Source organism: Camelus ferus, chromosome 21 (assembly GCF_009834535.1).
Source record: "Camelus ferus isolate YT-003-E chromosome 21, BCGSAC_Cfer_1.0, whole genome shotgun sequence".
Taxonomy (NCBI): Eukaryota; Metazoa; Chordata; class Mammalia; order Artiodactyla; family Camelidae; genus Camelus; species Camelus ferus.
The window spans coordinates 13,556,318-13,568,206 of NC_045716.1; the positions used below are offsets into that span (position 1 = coordinate 13,556,318).

General features: G+C 43.6%; 1 long non-coding RNA gene across 2 annotated transcripts; it reads right to left on the bottom strand.

Moving 5' to 3' along the window:
- Nucleotides 1-4,255: 4,255 nt before the first annotated feature.
- LOC116658660 lies at nt 4,256-11,875 on the bottom strand. Of its 2 annotated transcripts, none has more exons than XR_004313890.1 (3): nt 11,447-11,875; nt 5,515-5,691; nt 4,256-4,805 (listed from the first exon to the last, which is right to left on the bottom strand). It is a non-coding gene; the product is annotated as an uncharacterized LOC116658660 (long non-coding RNA). The 2 variants fall into 2 exon arrangements; XR_004313889.1 differs by lacking the exon at nt 11,447-11,875 and adding an exon at nt 10,986-11,108.
- Between the last annotated feature and the right edge of the window lie 14 nt (nt 11,876-11,889).

Below are 11,889 nucleotides of genomic sequence, written 5' to 3' on the forward strand. Positions count from 1 at the left end.
AAACATGCCAGAACATTCTCTTCTTCTTAACAAGGTCTGCCCTCAGGGGAAACAAGTTAATCAGAGCCTAACATGCTGGAGTATTCAGAGCCTAACTGACCTGGGGGAGGGAAGTACTCAACTCTAGTTCACTCTAGCCATTCTGTCCCACCTAAGGGAGCAGGAAAAAAACTAAGAAACTCTTGTCAAGTTCACAGTTCAGAGACACAGGCTTGAAAGCCTGAGACCTAATCATAGGACTACAGAATGCTCCCCACCCCCACAACCACATTACCAAAGGCCTATTTACAGCAGTTCCTTTTACTCAGTACATCATGTCCAGCTAACAAGAAAAATCACAAGTCGTACTAAAAAGCAAAAAACACCCCACAATCTAAAGAGACCGAATAAGCACCAGAACCAGACATGACAGGGATGCTGGAATTATCAGACCGGAAACTTAAAACAAATACGATTAATATTACAAGGGCTCCAATGGATAAAGTAGACAGCATGCAAGAACAGATGGGCAATGTAAACAGAGAGCTGGAAATCCTAAGGACCCAAAAGAAATGTTAACACTATAATGAAAACACTGTACCAGAAATGAAGAATGCCTTTGTTAGCCTTATTAGTAGACTGTACATGGGCAAGAAAAGAATCTCTGAGCTAGATGATATATCAATAAATCCCCCAAAAAACTGAAAAGCAAAGAGAATAAAGACTGAAAAAAATACAGAGTATCCAAGAACTGTGGGACAACTACAAAGGTATAACATACATACAGTGGGAGAAGAAAGAGAGAAAGGAACAGAAGAAATAGCTGAAACAATAATGACTGAGAATTTCACCCCAAATTAATGTCAGACATCAAACCACAGATCCAGGAAGCCTAGAGAACACCAGGCAGGATAAATCCCCCTAAAACCGATACCTAGGTATATTATTTTTAAACTGCAGAAAATCAAAGATAAAGGAAAAATACCTGGAAGAAGTCAGACAAAAAAACCAACTTAACTATATAGGAGCAAATATAAGAATTACATCTGACTTCTCTTCAGAAACCAGGCAAGCGAGAAGAAGGTGGTGTGAAATATTTAAAGTATCGAGAGGAGAAAAACCCCGCCAACCTAGAATTCTGTAAATCCTGTGAAAATATCCTTCAAAAGTGAAGGGGAAATAAAGACTTTCTCAAACAAACAAAAACTGAGGGAATGTGTTGCCAGTTGAGCTGTCCTGCAAGAAACGTTCAAGAAGTTCTTTAGAAGGAAGGCAAGCAATGTAGGTCAGAATCTTGGCTCTACGTAAGGTGAGGAAGAACACTGAAGCCGGAATAAGCGAAGGTAAAATAAAAACTTACTTTTCTTGTTCTTAAATGATCTAACAGATAACTTCAAAATAATAATACTAACAATGCATTTGATTATGCATGCTAATGTGTTATGTATTATATATACGCTTATGTATGCTTATTATGTAAGTGCAATGAATGACGGCAACGCTACAAGGGATGGGAGGGAGGAATGAGGATTATTTACATTCTCTCACCATTCAATCCATAATCATACTCCTTGGTATTTACTCAAAGGAGTTTAAAACTTATGTCTACATAAAAACCTGCACACAGGTGTTTACAGCAGCTTTACTGATAACTGCCCAAACTTTGAAGCAACCAAGATTTTCTTCAGCAGGTGAATGGATAAATTAATCGTGGCATATCCAGACAGTGGAATAGTATTTAGGGCTAGAAAGAAATGAGTTATCGAGCCATGAAAAGACTTGATAGGAAACTTAAGTGCATATTACTAAGTGAAAGAAGCCAATCTAAAAAGGCTGCATACTGTATGATTCAAATTATACGACATTCCAGAAAAGGCAAAACTACCGAGACGGGGGGGCAGGGTATATAGCTCAAGTGGCCGAGTGCATGCTTAGCATGCATGAGGTCCTGGGTTCAATCCCCAGTAACTCCTCCAAAAATAAATAAACCTAATTACCTCCCCCTCCTGCCAAAATAAATAATAAAGTAATGCAATAATAAATAAAATATTTTAAAAACTACTGAGACAGTAAAAAGATCAGTGGTTGCCAGGGGTTGGGGAGGTGGGGGCAAGGGAGGGATGTATAGATGGAGCACAGGATTTTGAGGGCAGCGAAAATATTCTGTGATACCTCAATGATGGATACATGTTATTATATATTTGTCCAAACCCAAAGGATGTCCAACACCAACAGTGAACCCCAAAGCAAACTATGGACTTTGGGTGATTATGTGTCAATATAGGTTCATTGATTGTAACAAATGTAGCACTCCGGCGGGGGATGTGGATAATAGCAGAGGCTATGCATGTGTTGGGGTGGGGAATATATGGGAAATCTCTGTACCTTCCATTCAATTTCGCTGTGAACCTAAAACTCTTCTAAAAAAAAAAAGTTTTAATAATAATAAAAAAGTTTACCCCCATTAGAGAGTTTACACAATAATTTTTTTTAAAGTAGGTCATTAGGAGACCGAGAGCAGCCACCACAACAAAAAATTTAGAAATCTTTTTTTTTTTTTTTTTTTTGATTTTCAGACCTGAGCCAGTTTTTAGATCTAGAACCTGCTAATTCCAGGACGGCTGAATCCTTAGGAGGAAGGCCTTGTACCATCACGGCAAGTATAAATGGCAATGATCCCCCTAGTCCTTCCTCCCTAAAAAGTAAGAGCTATTTAGTTGGGTAATTGTGCACTGAGAAAAGAGTAGTATCCAGGTATTTTGAGGATACAGGGTCCAAGTTGATATCGAAGCCTGGAAACTGAAAGTGTTACTGTGGGCCTCCATTACAGCAGGGATGAGTGGGGACAAGGTAATAAGTGCTCCTGGCCTCGGTCCAGCTCACAGCTGGTCTCCTGGGGTCTACAGACTTTCCCAGTGGTCATTTCCCCAGCCTCAAATGTGTAATTTGAAATAAACAAACTGAGGGTTGGCAGAAACCTCACCTCGGCCTGCACATGTAGAGGTTATCATAGCAGGGATGGCCCAAATCAAACCCTTGAAACTGTCACCCCACCGCGTCTAAGACGGTAAATCAAAAACAATATCACATCCTGGGGGAAGATAGCAGTGATTCATGCCATCCTTAAAAAGCTGGAGGGTGTACGCTGGCGCTCCCTAACACCTGTCTATTAACTTCTCCCTCTGGCCTGAGAGGGACCCTGGAGGGTACCAGTAGACAGCAGAGCGCTCTACCAAGGTGCACCTTCAGCTGTGGGTTCTGTGCCACGTGTGCTGTTTTGCTAGAGTGAATTCACACTGATTTGCACATGATACGTGGCCAGGGATGTGCGTTCCTTTCTAGCCCAATCAGAAAGGAGAATCTGAAACAGTTCTCATCATGTGGAATAGTCAACAGTGTACACTGTTACTGCTCTAGAACTTCCCCTCCTTCTGTTATAATGTAGAACAGGGGACCTGGATTCTGGCCACGCTGCACGGTCATCACGTTGGTCCACCTTATAGATGACATCGTGTTATTCAGACTGTATGAGCAAGACGTGGCTAATACACAGGAAGGCTTGTCTTAACACATGAGCTCTACTTTCTGGCATTACCCTGGTGGGTGTGGGGCGGGGAGTGATTATGGCCTGGTAAGGGCGGGAAGGGTCCCATTTGCTTTTGCTGGCATGGGTAGAGCCTTAGTGTGTGAGTGTGTGTGTGTGTGTGTGTGTGTGTGTGTGTGTATGTGTGTTTGGGTGTGGGGGTCCTGAAGTAGAGAAATTATCATCTAAAAGTTTTCCGCTTTGCTAGAATGTTCCTTTCATGGCCTTTGACTAAAGAGAAGCAGACTTTCATTGGGGCTTTTTTTGGTCTATGTACATTTGTGTTTCCAGGTTGCCAGTTTCTTGGGCTCCAGGTCTGGGATACATGAGACAAAAAAAGAAAACTCAGGGGACTCACCACTGTGTTGTTCCTCAGATCCCAGGGCCTCCAGCTAGTCAGATACTTGTTCTCCACCTTTCAGAGTCTTCTTATGTCTGAGTTTTGGGTTGTAATAGTGGCAGGAATAGGGAAAACTAATATTCCATCTTCTGGAAGAGTGGAAGTCCAGAAGTGTTTCATCCACAGACATGAGATCTCCTATAACATAGCACTGGAACCAGAGGGTCACTTTACAGCACAGTAGATACAGAAGTGAGCCCATGACTATGGGATCCACTGGTCCTTCACATACCAGAATACCCAGAAAACACCATCCTGATGGAGCAATGGAACGTCCTCCTGAAGGCACAGCTGAGGTGCTAGGCTGGAGTTGACACCATATGAGGATGGGGAGCTATCCTCCTGGACAGAGTACATACTCCCTCACCCGTCATTACATGGTGCCCTGCCCCCAGCAGGTAGAGTGCTTGGGTCTGGAGAACACGGTGTAAAAATGAGAGGTCCCACTGAACATCACTCCAGGTTTCCACTTCCTGCCCCACAGTTCTGGGCTCTGCAGATTTAGAGGTCTTGGTTCCCAGAGAGTGATTGTTTCCACCCAGCACCCTGGGTATCTCACGCTGAGAGGCCAGCAGGAAAAGACCCTGATCATTAGGAGGAGATGAGTCTGCTGTTACGTGGTGACAGTAGAGAAGAATATGGCTGGTGTGCAGGTGATCCATTTGGACATCACTTGGTTCTCCCTTGACCAACTCTGCTGATAAATTGGCAAATGCAGCAGCCATGGTCTAAGAAGGGCGTTATAATCAGGGACTCAGACCCCTCAGGGTAAGGGGCTAGGTCATCCCACCAAGTAAACCACCTGGACCAGCAGAGATGCTTAGGAAGGAAGCTAGAGGAAATCTAGAACAGAAAGTAGAAGAGGGAAGTTATGAGCAGCAGTTGAGACCCACTGAAGCATCGTTTGTCCCCCTAATCATCCTCTTCTAAGTTCCCCAGGGAAAAAGCCTTGCGAGAAGAATCCTCAAAGAACTGCTTCCAAAGTTCACACAAATCAAGCAGATTCAAGCAGTCCAAGGGCTGGACTGTGGTGGAGGCTCTGTGTGCTGCCCAAGTCCCTCCTCCCCTGCTCAGGATGAAGCCCTCATTTCCCCAGCTGCTGAGAGAGTTGCCAGCTGACAGCCTGCTTCTGAGCCCTGCTTCCGAGATGGCCTTCAGCAGAGAAGGTCCTGCCTTCTCCATGGTCCTGTTCTCACATTTGTGTGTTTGTTTGTTTGTTTTAACAGAGGTACTGGGGATTGAACCCAGGGCCTCGTGCATGCTAAGCACACGCTCTACCACTGAGCTATACCCTCCCACTCTGTTCCCACATCTAATGACAAGTTGATGTGGAGGCTATAAACAATCAGGACAGTCTGAAAGGCCCATCCCAGGTTCAGAGCTCTCCATCAGATCGCCTGAGTCTTTTGTTGTGACTGTATCACAACCCAACTTTTCCTTCTGCCCAATCCTGCTTTCTTCACTTCCCTTATGTGTTGATTCCCAAGTCGCTCCCAGTAACCTTACTGCATGCAAAGATTTGTTTCAGAATCTGTTTCCTGGGAAATCTGACCTGAGACGTCTCCACAACACTCCAGAACAGAGGCCACTCTGCCTTTGAACGGGCCGGCACGCAGGCTGTTCTCTGGAGCCGAGGGTACCACCAGTCCTGGGACGATCTCTAGATGCCCAGAGGCTTTACTGAAACCCTTCCAAGGAAGGAGTCACTGACATTCTTGTGAGGAAGAACCTAGGAGGAAGGGAGGTACACAACAAGAAAGAGATGGATATAAACTCACAGTTTCCATCAAGTTTAGGGCCTGAATCGTATGCTGAGAGAGAGGGGTTGCAAGGAATAAAAAGGGTCTAGCCAAGCCATTTCATCGACTCCCAAGGTCAAGGCAAGGGAGGGTCTGCAAGCTGGTGATGCAGGGGTCACTAAATGGGCTGTCAGTTCCAGGGTACAGAGTATCCTAGTGACTGGGCCTCACTGCTTCCTTTCAGGTTGGGAAGGGGCAGCCAGGCTTAAAGCACTGAGTGACCAACTGACCCTTCTTTTCCTTTTCTTCCCTGTGCTGTGAACTGACTGACAGTCAGGGTTTGTGTTTGTTGTGTTGTGTTGTGTTTTTTCAGGTTTGTTGCAGAGTGACAGCCGAACCTCCACTGCCCTGACCCCACTGCCTTGTTCCTCTTTTTACTACAGAGTCAGGCGTTGATGCCTTCCTCCTCCTCCACGCCTTAAACTTAGGTGGAGTTTAAGTTGAGAAGATTCTTGGCTGCAAAATGGGCGTGATCTGACTGAGAGGCCATTGAGTATATTTTGAAACTTCAGAATACCTGAAAAACATAGTTTTGCTCTGGATGTGCCCAGACATAGAAGAATTAAAACTATTTCCAAGGGTTCATAGATTAAGCAGAAACCCACAAGACTTGGAGGAAGCAAATTTACTGGTGAGACATTTTTATCCACTCCACTTTGACCTTATCTTAACTAATTGCATCTGCAGGGACCCTATTTCCAAATCAAGTCACACTTTGAGGTACTGGGGTTTAGAACTTCAAGCTATGAAGTTTTGGGGCTAGGACACAATTCAAGCCATAATACCCAGTGAGGATTGCGTTACTGCCCTTTGCCTGAACCCCCTGGTAAGAGAAGAGAAGGGGTTAGGATGGCAGGAAATCTGAAGCTGTTTCAGACACATCTAGATGGTAGCTTACTGGGAGTAAGTGAAAAAGAGAGCTCAAAGGTGGTATTAAATACCAATTAACCAGCAGACTTGTTGGACAATCACACCTGATAAAAAGTCATATTTCCATAAGACATTATTCTCTTAGTAAGTACTGGCAGCTGGCACCATACCTGAGATTATGGAAGTAAAATATTTGATTTGTTTGGTCAAGTCCAGAGGGCTACAGTCTGCATAGTAAGGGAATGAATTCACTAGAATTTTTGTCTGTGCTTCTCCAAAGAAGATATACAAAAGGCCAAAAAAATCACGTGAAAAGGTGCTCAGTATTGTTAGTCACTAGGGAAATGAAAATTAAAACTTCCACCCACTAGGATGACAAGAATCCAAAATACGGAAAGTAACAAGTGTCGGTAAGGATGTGGAGAAACTGAAACTCACCTACGTTGCTGGGAATGTAAAATGGGGAAGCTGCTATGTAAAGCTGCATGGTGATACCTCAGAAGAGTTAAACATGGAATTCCCACATGACCCAGAAATTCTACTCCTAGGTCTACACCCCCCAAAATTGAAAATAGACACTCAAATCCTTGTACGGGAATCTTCATAGTAGCGCTATTCACAGCAGTCAAAAGACAGAAACAGCCCAGATGTTCATTAACAGATGAACGGATAAATAAACTGTAGTTACACGTGTACAATGGAGTATTATTCAGGCATAAAAGGAATGAAGTACTGATACAGGCTACCATATGGATGAACCTTGAAAACATTATGTTGAATGAAAGAAGCCAGACAGAAAAAATCATACACATTTTCCACTCCCCAGTCCTAGGGCAAAGGCCATCACTCATGCAAAGTCGCCATCAATGTAGAGGTGATTTACAATCAGCAATCCAGGGGAGACAAAATAAAACAAAACCCTGATTTATAGCATGTGCCAAATTCCATGGTGTAAATACTTCTAACGTGGCCAATCTCAAGCTGCTGCAAAGTCACTGAACTCAGAGATAAGAAGAGATGTGCAGAATCAGCTCTTAGGGGTTGGTACAAACTGGCTCCAGTACCAATTCCCACCCCGCCCCCTTCTGCCCCCTACTTCTTACCTTTAAACTTCTTCCTGGAAGCTGGTTGTCTTTTTTCTCCTAACCTACTCCTTCCAGAATTTATCAACAGATTTGGTTTAAGAAGTATGCTTGGCACATAGGAGTTGTTCAATAAGTATTTGGTGGACGAATGAAAGAATAAATGAAATCATCGTTAGTTGCTTCACTGACCTTATGCGTACAGTGAAGGAAACGTAGTTGGTTTGAAAGGTACCCAGAATTAGCAAGGGCACTGCACATGAGTCAGAAAACTTAAGTTCAAGACCTGGCTCTGTCCTCTAATATCTACCTCCCTTGGGACAAGTCCCTTAGGGGCCCTGGGCTTCATTTGGATCATATGTAAAATGAGGCTAAGAAGAATCTGCTTAATGCGGAGAGTTGCTGTAAGAATCAAATGAAATAATACATAGTAAAAATTCTACGATGCTATTTTCTTGGTATCACTGCACAGCAGAATCTGAAATTTATAAAAGCTACGAAACAGTTTGTAAGGACATTCAACAGGAAGTAAAAGTTTAATAAATGTAACTACTGACGCAGGGTAGTGAGCACAGGCATTGGGTCAGACAGATGTGGGTTTGAAAACGGATTCTGTCACTGATTTGCTCTATGACCTGAGGAAATCACATCACTAAAATGCAGATAATAATACCTACTCCATCGGGTTTTGGCAAGAATTGTAACGTGACAGTTTAAGAGTCAAAATAGGCTAAGTTATGCTGGGGTAACAGATGGCACTCAAATCTCTGTGACTTCAAACAATAAAGGTCCATTCATATTTCCCAATCATAATACGTGTTCACTGTGTTCACTGCAGATAAACTTGGGGTCGGGGTTAGAGGATCCACTCTATAATGCTTCAGGGTCCAGGTGGACAGAGCAGCCTCAATCTGGAACACTGCAAGCTGCCTAAGTAGAGGGAAAGCAGGTCTTACACCGGCATGGAAGTGATACGTATCATTTCTTCTTATATCTCATTGGCCAGAACTAGTCAGATGTCCCCACCGACCCCGAGTCGGTCAACTACAGTCCTCCCTGAAATACTGCAGACAGCCTGAAATATTGAGGGGACAGCTTAACATCTACCCCAGATAGCATACATGATAACCCTTGGCCCATTTAAATGCTTCTATTTTTCCTCCCTTTCTAGGTATGAAGGAATAAGATGCTTTCAACCAAAAAGCTTAAAATTTATTTGATCCGTATACATTGTGTAACTGCTCAAGAGTTTCCCTTCGTAGTTTTATGAATGTGAAGGAGGGGGGAAAAACCTACTAGTTTAAAAACGGGCCCCAGAATTTCATTAGAAAAAGAAGTGTATTTTAATTCACATCATCTTAGAAAGTCATTTTATTGGGGGAAAATAGCCTCACATCAGGGTGGCTGGGCTAGGAAAAGACCTTAAGTGCAATTACTGTACATTTTAAAGAGAAAAGAATTTAAAGTTTCTTGAAGCAGGCTGGGAAACTTTCTAGAAAAAGAGATTCAAATAATTAATTTAAACTAACCTGCTCTGGTACCTAGCAATGTAGCTCCACTCCCAAATCTTCAACAAAAACTTGTTACACTTTTGGTAAATGGTGTTTGTTATGGGGTGGGGGATCAAGAGAAGTTTGTGGAGTTAAGTCACAAAAAGAAGAGAAAACTTCAAGCACCATCAGGAATTTAGCAGCAAACTATCACAAGAAATAAATCCCCTGAGAAGTCTTAGTTATTCTGTGAGGAAATGCTGAGTTTCCTAGCCCAGTAAATGAGACATTTTAATTTAAATACTAAAGGGGAGGGTAGTCCCACTAAGCTGAAGGAGACAGGGCTCTCCAGGCTGCTGCTAAGAGACTGAAAAAAAAATTGTACAGACCTCCAATATTGTTGAGTTTCTTTGAGGATGCCATTGGTTAACATTTAAAAAAATCAAAATTGAAGTTGATTTCTTCAAGAAATGTCAGCATCTTATTAAGAAAGATCCAGCACATGAAGTACTGAAATGAATTCCCTGGGGTTCTGTTATGTTGTAGGAAGTCAGGCATGTTTCTCTTGGGCTGAGGCTGGGAGCCAGCCCTGCCTGTGTTCTTTGTCCCTAAGCATTCCTCTGCTTTCCTAGTAGTTATTCAGTAACCCACAGCCCCTCCAGGGCATTGGAGGCAGCATGATGAAAGGGGGTTAATTTACCTCTACATGCCATGTATCTGCCTCCTGTCAAACAAAATGACATTTCTTGAAATCCAAGTGGAATTTAGATTTATAATAAACTTAGATGTGAGAGGTTTGGATTGTTTGTAGTGTGAAAGGACACATCTAAGTTTACTACATGAAAGGAAAATAAAAATGGAGTTGGTGTTGCTAAGAGAGCTCTCTAAAATCAGCCAGGAGGCCGTTAAGGAAGTGTGACTTATGCATGTCTCAGCCTGGATGGAATGTGACCTTTTGACCTGATGAAGTTATCCAGAACACCTGCCAGAAACTCAAGCTATGAAAGAAATAAACAGGGTTGTTCAATGGAGGAGCAATCAAGGAAGGCCTCTTGGAAAGAGTGGTCAAGAAGGCAGCTCTGAGAAGTGACATCTGAGTGGAGATTCGGATGTGAGTGAGGTAGCTATGCCCATAGCTGAGGGTGGAGGGTTTGGAGCAGAGGGAACAGCCAGTGCAAAGACAGACACCGAGAGGAGGTGCTTCAAGCTGGAGGGTTTGTAGATCTCATTCTAATGCTGACGCATGAGACCCAGTTCTAGGCACATGTTTTATAATGGGGGCTACAATAGGGCTTATTGTTATTTCATATAGCAATACTGGCACAGCAGTAAACAAAAAGTATTTTTTAGTCCTCCTGCAAAAAAATTATTCATTTTCTGAAACCTAAAAAAGGCCCTTGTTTTGCATGTTAACAGAAAAATAGTACATAGAGCCAGAAGAGGTGTCAGATATCATCTAATCCAAAGTCTCATTTTCGAAACGAAAACAGAGGTCCAAAAAGGTGAAATGAAATTCCCACAGGAACATGACTTGATAGTGGCAGAACTGAGATTTGAAGTCCAAATCTGAAACTCCATATGCTCTTTCCCTAACAGACTGAGGATGAACTCTTGGTAATTGGCAGGCACTCAAACTATTCGTATTAAATATTTGTTCTGAAAATGATAAACCTGATTTTCCTCCTCTGAAATGCTTCCCACTTAAGTTTTCCATCTAGCTTGAAGCTCTCCTAAATTCAGTTGTTAAAAAGGAAACCAACTTTGAGGTGTTCACCCTCTTACCTGTAGGTGCAAGCAGTGTGTGTAACACCCTTTGGCCACCAGAGGGAGCTGGAGACTCCTACTCAGAGGAAGTGGTCCTGCTTCCGAACCCGAGCTCTGCCTGAGCTGCCTCAGAACCTTCCAGGCTGACTATGGGGAGGAGGAGCTCGAGACAGGAAGTGGAGGCGGGGCTTTGGCTCGCACACCTGTGGCCCCTCCCACTTGCTCACCTGACTGGCCCGGGGCAGCTGAGTGAGGTTACTTCACCTTTGTTGAACAGCTCAGCCTCAGAGGGCCAGGTTCGCCAGAATCGGCTTTACGAGCAGAGACACTCCCGTGCCAGCACCACCACGCAGTATTTATAACAACGATGAATGTGGGGCTTGGGGGCCAGGCCAGAAAGATTAGGACTCACTCTGAGGAGAGGTGACCGAAGCTTACAATTCTAAAGAAAGTATGTCAGGTGGTATGAGCTTACTTACCAATTCCCAGAGTATCAGAAAGAGGAAGCACCGCTGAAGGAATGGAAGGGACTTTCTTTGGAGGAGCAAAAGGAAATGCCCCTTACATGGAGTGAGGGGTCAGCAAGGGCAAGACATTTGTGAAACCACTGCCCTCAAGCCTGATGACTTTGGCCCACGTTTGGCTTCGATGAGTCCAAATTCGTGCACAGAATCCTGACCCTCCCCGAGTGTCTCTGTCTGAGAGGCTCCTGGGCCAGGAGTAGTTTATAAGATGTGAAACTGTGGGGTTTCTCTCCTTCCCACCTGGACGCTTGCTGCTCTTTGGTGTGGAGAGTGAAGTAAACAGAAAAGAGCATATGTAGAAAACTCAGCATTTCCTCTCGGATGCCAGATACCTATATCCAAAGGCACCAAAGGAAGGGGTGCGTGTGAAGAGGCTGGTTCTTTCCTAATAGTATGAC